Genomic DNA, 11,273 nt, shown 5'->3' on the forward strand with positions numbered 1-11,273 from the left:
GGGTTTCTCTAATCCCTCACTGTACAGCCAAACAGTCTGAGATCCAGGAGGGTCAATGGACCCTCCTGCAGTCACACAGCAACTGAGGAGCAGAGCACAGAACAGAATCTAGGTTGTCTGTCTCCCAAGCCCGTGTTTTTCTGCTATAGTAACACCTCATCTTCTGGAGCTGATGGCTGTAGTGTGAGATGGCTCAAGCATTTGGGGAGCTTTATTGTATAATTGGAGGAAGGTATAGGAATTAAGGGAACTAAGCTGTCTCTGAACATAATTTTCCATTAGTGTCCTACAGAGAAAGTTAGCAGAGAAGAAATGTTACTTGGTTATTCTCACTCCTGTAAGAATCTAGCTAAGAAAATGAAATCCTCTGGATTTCTTAGAACTGCCATTTCATTTAAATGTGATTTTATCCTCTCTGATTTTGACACAATATGACTTGGATGATCTAATGATTTTTGTGATTGAACTACTGTATATTCCTGTTTCCAAGATTAGGCTATTAGTGGTCTTTCCTGAGGTTTTACAACTTGTAGTGGTGTCTGCTCGGTACCCGTGTAAGAGTTGTTCTCTGATCTAAGGCTATAGTTGCCAGCTGCTGTTTATTGCTGCTTCTTAGTCTTTTACTCAAAGCCTTGATTTATTTTTGCTGTGTTGGGTCTTCGTTTCTGTGCGAGGGCTTTCTCTAGTTGTGGCAAGCGGGGGCCACTCACTACCGTGGCCTCTCTTGTTGCGGAGCACAGGCTCCAGACACGCAGGCTCAGTAGTTGTGGCTCACGGGCCTAGTTGCTCCACGGCATGTGGGATCCTCCCAGACCAGGGCTCGAACCCGTGTCCCCTGCATTAGCAGGCAGATTCTCAACCACTGCGCCACCAGGGAAGCCCTGTGGTTTTCTTTCTGTAGGCGGCTAGTAGTCATCTCTAAAGGTGTTTACCAAATGAGCAAATATCTGAACTTCCAAATGAGCAACTCATTATAAAAATACCTACTCAAAGAAACAGTACATCATATTTCTTTTGCAATGTGTATGGTATAGGAAATATGTACCATGACTTCTTGGTGTCAAGTCAGATCATAATGTGAGATAAGAGCTCTGGCTGTGCCACTAACAAATTGGAAATTCTTGGCTAAGCCCCTCTGTTCGCTGGACCTCAGTTTTCTATTCTGTCGAATGAGAGGATTGAATTAGATGATTTCCAGACTTCCTTTCAGCTCTAATATTTGATTCTGCTGCAAAGAAGTTAGACCATAACATAGCTGTGTCGTTATATTTAGGCTTACCTGCTTCTGCATGTAGTGCTTTAAGCTTTTTTTTTTTTTTTGCAGTACGCTAGGCCTCTCACTGTTGTGGCCTCTCCCGTTGCGGAGCACAGGCTCCAGACGCGCAGGCTCAGCGGCCATGGCTCACCGGACCAGCCGCTCCGCGGCACGTGGGATCTTCCCGGACCGGGGCACGAACCCGCGTGCCCTGCATCGGCAGGCGGACTCTCAACCACTGCGCCACCAGGGAAGCCCTGCTTTAAGCTTTTAAAGTCACTCTTACATTTATTTTCATGCTGGAGGGAGAGTCCCCATTTACCAAGAAGTTAGGTTTACTGTAAAGTGTATCCCAGGTTTATCTTAATGTGAATCAGTGTGCCACAAAATATTCCTCTGAGTTTACTTCAGTCCTAGTACATACCAAACCTGCTACTTTTGGTGGTCAGAAAAGTAGTTCACTAAATTGTGAGCTCCTCAAGGACGGGACCTATCAAATTTATCTTCATATTCACAGTGTTTAGTGAATTTCATTTCCATGAGCTCAATAAAAGTTTATTGAAGGAATGAATGAACAATAATTAGGACAGAGGTAGAAAGAAGAACCTGGATGTGAAGGGGTCTTTTGAGTTTCAAGAAAATCAATCAACCAATACTTACGGAGAGTCTACAGTGTAGAAGGTATAGTTTCTTTTTTCAACACCACAATTTTTTTTTCCATTTGAATTGTCTTCACTTTTTATTTTTAAATTAAGGAAATATCGTCATTATGGGACATTAATCTTTTGAAATAGCAGGGCTTATCTCCAAGCTTTCCTTTATATGTATTCTATCATGTTCTTTGAAGAATATAAATATTTAGAAGAAAATGTTTTTTTAAAAAATTTGACACTCAAAATTGCTCACTTTCCCCTTTTATTGTTACTTTTCTGGTCTTTTTAAAGAGATCATGTCCTCTTCCCAGCTTTTGATCATTTTTGGCTCTTTTTGGAAATAAATGTCCAGGATTGATCTGTCAGTGGGAGTAGGCATGGCCTAGTCTGTTCTAAGTATTTTAACTGAGTATCATTCAACAAAGTAGGAACTCTATAATGATCTGAATTTTTACCATTTATAAAAAGATGTAACTCTTGAGTCAAGTCCCCTATGACCTTAGCTCTATTTACATTCACATCTCCAGGGGTCTCCTAGTTACTAGGGAATTCTGCACAAGTTCCTCACAAATTTCACAAGCAAAATATTTAGAATCATAAAATTCTAAATCAGGGAGGCACCAGAGAAAGTCCATCTGGGTCCCCTTTCCCATTTTTCAGGTAAGAAAACTAAGTTCCAAGAAGTACAAGTTCAGGACAGAGCCGCCTTTAGGGTCTTACTAGACTGATCTTTCCTTTGACCTTTGAAAACATTTTAATGAAAGATTAATCATATTAAGGGGATCAGAGGAATGTTATCATTTACAAGGCCTCCGAGTGACTGTGGAAAATCTCTAGATGACTTTGCTTTGGACTTTGTGATTCCATTTAGGGATTGGCTGTCCTGAATTGTTCCCTGTGCTAGGCCTTATCTATACAGCTTGTTTAAAATCTTTGACCTCCGTTTAAATTGCTGACACTTTCCTGTTGTTAAGCCTTATCATAGTTTCTTTACTTACGTCTTCTTCAGGCTAGCAGTGGTTCCCTTTCTTATTCCCAAAAGAGCTCAGAGAAGCTAATTTTTAAAAAGAATTTTTTTAACTGAAGTGTAGTTTATTTACAATGTAGTGCAAAGAAGCTAATTAAAAAAAAAATTTATTTATGTATTTGGCCGCGCCAGGTCACTGCCGCGTGCAGGATCTTCATTGTGGCATGCAGGATCTTTTACTTGCAGCATGCAGGCTCTTAGTTGCGGCGTGCGGGATCTAGTTCCCTGACCAGGGATTGAACCCGGGCCCCCTGCATTGGGAGTGTGGAATCTTAACAGCTGGACCACCAGGGAAATCCCAAAGAAGCTAATTTTTTGAGATGAGTAACAAACAAATGAAAGGGTAAGTAGTTATACAATTATAATTTTTTCATATCATTCCAAAGTATTTTTTAGGGTATTGCAACATGCTAATAAAGAATAATCATGGATATATCTTCATTTCTCACTGTCCAACTTTTAGGCTGGTTCCTAAAAATTTGGTTCTTTTCTTCAGCTGATTAAAACAGGTATGAATGGACTTGTTCAGAATATGGTGCTCTTTCACAGAAAGAAAAACTTGTTCCATGACTTTTGCAGCACCTAACCCCCAACCCAGCTGGCTACCTAGCAAATGTTACAAGCAGCAGCGTTTAGAAAGTAAAAACGGCTTGGTGGCAGCCTGTGGTATCACCATACAAAGCACAGGTTGAAATGCATGCTCTAGTCTCAAAGTACCCCAAAATACAAAGTTCCCACAGGTGTATACAAAGTCCTGAACGGCTCTGTTCCGTTCTCAACCTTTCTTTAGGATTTGAAAGTCAGAAATACCTCTATTAGAATCACTACGTCAATAGGCCATTTAAAACATGGCTTCTATATTTTGCTGCTATTCGGTTTTGAGGTCATTTCCTAGGTTTCAAACGTTGTGTGAAACAGGTGCAACTAGGAAACTTTGTGTGGCAGAGAAGAGCTAGAGCAGTGAAACGTGAAACTATAAATCAGTTCTCTGAGTCACAAATCTCTTCGGCTGCTCTAGAAGACAGTGATGACTCAGCAGCATTCCACTGGCATGGTGGAGGGAATGAGTCTGCGAGGGCTTGTTGCCCTGGGCACCAGCCTGTTGGGGGCGTGGAAAGATGGGAGACCTTGGATCTTCCCACTGCTGAACTGTTAGACTGCTTCAGATTCCCTGACTGTTCTGAATTGCCTTCTATCTGACCTTTGCCATGTTTAGCTGATTGATGTTTTAGATATTACAAACAACCACAACTTGTATTTGTCTCGCTAGGTATTTATTGTTTACAAACTAATTCGACATTCTTTTCACGCATGTAACCCTCACACAAGCCCTTGAGGTTTTGTTATTACACCCATTTTACAGATGAGATGGCTGAGTCTGTGTGGTTAACTGGCCAAGGAAATAGTCATTTAACCTGGCAAATAATATGCCACAATATTATCCTCTTCTTGGGAAATAACTGTTTTCTTTGTCAAAACAATAAAAATAACCAAGCCTTTTGCTGAAATAAGACAAAATTTCTTTCGTTTTGGTTTATAGAGGAGGGTGTGAGAAGAAAGGGGGCACACCACTACTCAGTTGTACAGCTTAAAAACTCTCCTGAAGGCAAACCTTTTCAGGGACCAAATGATCCAGTCATCTTGTTGTGATGCCTAGAGTTGGTTTATTAGCCAACGACTCGGAGTCTCTACTTAGGATGAATAAGACTCAAGAAGCATCTTCACTGGACTTAGACAGAGATAGTTCCAGTTTTTCTGTTCAACTACAACTTGCCTTTGGCCGTATTTTCTCCATATAGGAAGCAGGGAATGGATCCAGTCATTTGAAAGTGGGGAAAGAATTGCAGAAGGAGGAAGGATCAGCCCAGGTCCATACGTGCTCAGGGCTGTAGAAGGGTACAGGTCAGGATCAAAGCAGGAACAGTCTGGCCTATTCCTGAGGAAGTATGATCCGCCACCAAATCTAGGGAGACTCATTTCTGGTGGTAGTTCCAGTGGTAGTATCAAAGCAAAAGACTTCCTTTTCCTTTTGTCTCTGCTTTGGAAAATTCACTTCTCATATCCTCTCTAGCCCAGTAGTGAATTGAGCTCACCACTAATCAATTAAATAATCTATTGATATTTATTATCAGGTACTGTGCTGAGCTCAGAGTATAAGATGGTAGCTTCTGCTACTACCTGGTTGAGGAGATGAAATACATGAAAAGATAATACCAAGTAGAAATGGGTAAGAGGTGTAGGCATTCAGAAGAGAGGAAGTATCATTCAGAGCTATGATAATTGGGAAAGTTTGAAAGATGTGTGATTTAAAGAGGACATGAAGGACTGGTAGGAGATTGGTGGCGAGGATCTGGACACTGAGAATGGCATGGAAAAGGCAGTGAGTTGGGAGGGCAGAATGAGTATTCAGGGGTCAGAGAGTAAACCAATTTGTCTGAGGCAGAGAATTCATATTTGTAGAATAACAAAAGTAATGCTGAAAAAGTAGATCAACAGACTGTTGAAGGGCTTTGAATGCTAGGCACAAGGACTTTGCATTTTATCTCCTGCAGGCATTGGGGAGCCTCTGAAAGTTTCTGAGCAGAGAAGTGACAGGATGAAGCTAATTTGGGTGACTGACTGTGTGCTGCATGTATCAGAAGGGAACAAACTCATTGGGATGAACAAAGAATAATGGATGTGGTACTAAAAATTTGGAACCCTCAGGATTCTTGATCCAGGCAAACATGATGCTCCTTCCTTTTTTTAAATCTCTAGAATGGTGCTGTCCAATAAAGCTTTTGTGATGATGGAAATGTTCTGTGCTGTCCAACACGGTAACCACTAGCTATGGGGGCCTACTGAGTACTTGACTGTGGCTAGTGAAACGAAGGAACTACATTTTAAAATTTTAATTATTTTGAGTTAAATAGCCACACGCAGCTAGTGGCTACTCTACTGAACATCATGGCTCCAGAAGGCAGGATAAAGGCTATTCATTATGATTCAAAACCAAACCACACAGTTACCAAAATAAATCTTAATTCTGTTGGAATTGGTGAGGCCCATTCTTTGGTATAATCCACATTCAGCATCAGTTTCTCTGATTTATAATTATGGCCCAGTTTTCTGCATATCAAGACCTCAGTGAAAGTACCAGTTTGTGCGGATCACTGGCTCTGCCCTTCAGGCAAACTGAGTCACCCCAAAACCTGCCATTCCAGCTTACCACTGTGGCTACACAGCCCTCAGATGACTAGTTGTTAAATCATCTATAAGCTGCTAAATGCCTATTGTTGCATGGACGTGTTAGACCTGCTCTCTGGTATGACCCCCACTGTAGCACATGTGGTAGAAATGAGAAGTTGCTGGTTACTGTTTGGATGTTGATTAAAGCTACTTTTGCACTTGACTTTTGGATTAATGGGGAAAATGGTGACTCAGGAATTTCCAGAATAATATGGCTTAGAGAATACATTGCTCAGTAGGTCAGCTGCATTGTTTTAAAAAAAAGTTTAAATTTAGTGTAAACACCTAAAGCACAAAAACTATGATCTTATCCCATTGGGCGTTTTAGAATCTGAATTCACATACTTGGTCCTTAAGTCTATAACTGTTGGCTGCCTGTGACTTAAAATTCAGTCCATTAAAGCACAGACCTAACGAGGCCCAAGTCATGGGTCCAGTCTCATTAATGGTCAATTATTTTGCTCTGTTCTCACACTTGCTGTGTTGCATATTCATGACCTTGGTCACAAGGGTGGACCAAGCCAGAGAGGGAATAGTGCAAATCCATGACCACAGCTACTAGCAAAAGAAGCACAAGCCCTGTGAATGGAGGGCAAGATGTGTCCTCTACTATACAAAAGAAAGTGTTTAAAAAACAAACAAGAATTGGGCACATATGCAAGGTGAATGGTGCTATTTGGAAATATTTCACTTTAGATCATTAACTAAATATACTGATGAACCCTGCAAGCTGGAACACACAGTAGGACATGTAGTGGTCTGGTTATGATTCACTTAAAATTCTGGGACACTAAATAGACATATGCTAAAATTGATAATGTTTTTCTCATGGTAATAAGTCATGGCCTAACACTTGCTTATTTTGTTACAATGGTAACACATTTCAAATTTGAATGTAATGTTAGAATTTTCCCTGTATTCTTTACCTATCTAAGAGTCATTCATAAAATATAATAGCAAAAAAAAAGATAATAGCAAAATTTTATATGGAAAAATAATGAGGTATTTTGTCATTGATAGGGATAGTAAAGCTTGTGTAATAATCCTGTATAACACTTAATGAAATGTAAATCCACACACAAACAGCAGGAACCTGTTCTGGCTATTGGAGATGATTAATGAGGAAGACAATCCCAAATGGTGGATCATCATCAAATTATATTGGACTATGGGGCAGAGAAGGAGGGAGCTGGGGATGGTGGAGAGGTAGAAGACAAGATTTCTTTCCTGTGAGACAGCTTACAAATTCCTTAAGGAAAATCCTCTAACTAGATAATCCATCCACGAAGACACAACAGACTATGGTTATATTCAGTGAATGAATTTAGACCGGTTACTTTGTAAAAACCATCAAACCAACCATTCACCTCTTTCTCTCTCTCTCTCTCTCTCTCTCTCTCTCTCTCTCTCTCACACACACACACACACACACACACACACACATAGTCATTTTCTCAAAAGACTGTAAGCTCCATGAAGGCTAGGAGATCTATCTATCTATCTATCTATCTACCTACCTACCTATCTACCTATCTACCTATCTATCCATCATTCCAATCATCCATCTCTCTCTGTGTTTAATTTAAAATACCAAATCCCAGGGCTTCCCTGGTGGCGCAGTGGTTGAGAGTCTGCCTGCCAATGCAGGGGATGTGGGTTCTTGCCCCGGTCCGGGAAGATCCCACATGCCGCGGAGCGCCTAGGCCCGTGAGCCATGGCCGCTGAGCCTGTGCATCCGGAGCCTGTGCTCTGCAACGGGAGAGGCCACAACAGCGAGAGGCCCGCATATCGCAAAAAAAAAATTTTAATAAATAAAATTAAATAAAATACCAGCTCCCAAAGATACAGCATGGAATAGGACTGGGATTAGGGAGTCCTTGGCTATCTCTTTCAATGAAAGCATATAGTCAACTAAATGTTTGACAGTGAGCAAGTCTCCTCACCTCTTTAGGTCTCCTCTGCAAAATGAGAAATGTCCTCCAACTAGGAAGCATCACAAAGTAAAAGTTTTTCTTTTTCTTATGCATTCTACTCCTTGTGTGGGAGATACAGCTATTACTACATTCCTATGATCTTATTTTTAAATCCTTGGGTAAGAAGTATCTCTTTAACAACCAAATTTGAACCTTATTCTTTGTGCTCCTTCCAAAAAATTAAAAATAAATTCTATTAAAAATTCTATTAAATTACAAGAGATATAGTGTAATGCTTACATGTTTGGTCCTCTGAAATAGATTTTTGGGTTCCACCACTTAAATTAGGCAAATCACTGAATCTCTCAGTGCCTTGATTTCTACATAAGGATAATAATGACACTGGCCTCACAGGATGGGCAGGAAGATGAAATAATACAGTTAGCACAGAGCCTGGCCATAGCCAATGCTCAGCAAATGTTAATTTTTAAGCCATTCCCATTTCTCCATTTGCCCTCTTCATCTTCAGTATATGTATAATTGTGTGTATACACGCATATATGAAATAATGTATAATATATATTATACATGTATATTTTATAATAACATATATTATAATCTCAGGCACACCGTTTTACAGCTGGAAGGAATTTTTAGATTAAATCTAAACCTCTTGTTTTACCCCTGAGTATGTAAAATTATTACATTTTTATTCTTTCTTTTTTTTTTTTTTTTTTTTTTTTACATTTTTATTCTTTCTGTTAGACTCAGATAGGTAGAGTAATCAGGTTAGTGACAGAAATGATATTCGAACTTGAGATTCCTGACTTGGGGTTGCATTCTTTCTATTTTTCTTCAATTTAATATTACTTTATATAAATAATAATAACCATTTTCTATCAATATTATGAAATATTCCATAGTTTTTTGGTTCTCAGTAAATTATGAGTTCATAATAATGTGACTTATTTTCTTGATTCTTGATCTTTTCATAAATTAGGAAGTTTATTCACTTAAAGAAATCTTTAATGAACACCCAGTGATCATCTAGGTGGTCGGAAGAACCTGCTTCAGGAAACAGGTAAATCTTCACACGGTACCTTTAAAAATTTCAGGTATTAATTTCACTAATATATAATCTAATATTAGAGCCCCTGAGCAAGATCTTGGGCAAGTCACTTGACCTTCTTATATTTCAATGTGTCAAACTGGCCGTAAAACTGAGTAAAGCATGACCTCATTATAAATCCAATTAGACTTGAAAGCTAAGATGTGATTTGATACATTAAAGAATTACCAAAAGGGAACTCTAGCTGGTAAAATATGAAGAATCACAATAATGAATTTTACTATAATAAGTAAAATGATTCTGAAATACAGTTTTTAGCAAGTAAAATCATGAAAAAGGTTCACAGTGTTTTATTTGGGTGAAATAGGTTAAATGATAGAGGAAGAAATATTATTTTAGAAAATGCCTGGTTTTCAAAACCATAGATTGTAGCAACTTAATTATAAGGCGTGGAAGACTATTAGAAGGTAATAAACCCTTAACAAACACATTTTATTTCTAGGCCACTATTTCCCCCTACCTACACAACGTATGCCAAGTTTTAAAATGTATTTAACTAACTACTGTATGAAAACCTGGCAAAAGAATACAAATTCCCTTAGTGTGTTTAGCCATTTAGACTGTAACTCACTGTATTACTGAATATTCTTTTAACTGACTTTATATTAGTCCCTTCCCCCTATTTCCAACTCTCCTATTAATATATACATTTAAAAAATATATATACATATATTTTATTTCCACTCAGGTTACCCCTGTGAGCACAAGATGATGATGATGACGATGGCGATGACAATGACAGTGATTGGTAGATGTGTTAACTGGATGATGTCTTTCTCATCTGCAGAGGGAAGGCAGTACCATTCCCTGGCTTGCTGCTACAGCTTCTCTTTAAATCGTACAGCAGGTTCACCCTTTCTGCAGCATTCCAGAAGGAATATCAGTAAGAACAGTTCCACAGATGCTTGTCTGAGGTTATCACAGAAGTCCTGGGGCATCTACAATGTGCCTGAACATTTTCCATTGTTTTACATCTTTCTGCAGACTTTGTCAAAGCCAGAAACAAACACAACCAAGCAAAGCCCTTTCAAGCAGAGCTTGTCAATCGCACACTTTGCCACATTCTCTGAAACAGTAAGCAAATGATAACTTGCAACTGTTGCTCAGGCCCTGTAAACAAAAGATCAAATTCTGTGCTCTGCCTTGGCCAAAAAAGAAACTGCAGCATTTTGTCAAGATTTTTACAAAGTTCTGGGCTTCAAATTTACAACTGGTACTGTCGTTTCTCTAGTATACAGAAAATTGAAAACATTAGTAAATTTAAAGATTAAAATACTACTTGAAAAAGCATATAATTAAGATTGTACATTAAAGAATGGTCTAGCTCCATAGTAGAGTCAGTCAGCTGTGTGTGTTCTAGCTCTAATCTAGGGGATTCTATGTATCTATTTTTCTACTTCTTTGTTTGTACGGGCGTATGAGTAAAGATCTGATCTCTCTCAGGACCAGGTAATTAACAAAAACCCAAAACCAAACAAACAAAAAAATTAAAGCATGTGTTTTAAAGTCTATAGAAGATGCACAGATACATTAATTTCAGTAAGACTGGGGTCAGGATGAATAGTATTTTCCACAGGAAAAAGAGAACCAAACAGTAGGAGAGGGAGATTATTCAGGCATAAAAAAAAAAAAATTCAGTGGAAACGTAAAAACATTAAAATAAGACTGGCTAAGCATATGAACACGACACAGATTTAGCAACTGAGCATATATTAATTTGTCTCTGATATTACTTCAAATTTTCAAAAGCAAACGTCTGACCAATTTCTTGCACGAGGCACACTGCCCTTCCCCTTCCAGACCCCTCTCCCCGGCAGCAGAAGGAGAGCGGTCAATTCCTGTCCCCAGCTCCCCGCGGCCGCCCCCTACCCTAGGACCGCCCGCAGCTCCCCAACGGAGGCGGCCAGCTGGGGACGACGAGGCCAGGGCCCAGGGGCACCCGGGTGCCCCAGCGGAGCGGTAGGAGATGTGAGGTGGGGGTAGGAGGGGGGGCCCACAGGTGGGGGTGGGGCTGGGGTGAGGGGCCTTGGGCTTCTGAAGCCCAGGGCCGCCCCAAGTCGGGGCTATG

Source organism: Orcinus orca, chromosome 2 (assembly GCF_937001465.1).
Source record: "Orcinus orca chromosome 2, mOrcOrc1.1, whole genome shotgun sequence".
Classification (NCBI taxonomy): domain Eukaryota; kingdom Metazoa; phylum Chordata; class Mammalia; order Artiodactyla; family Delphinidae; genus Orcinus; species Orcinus orca.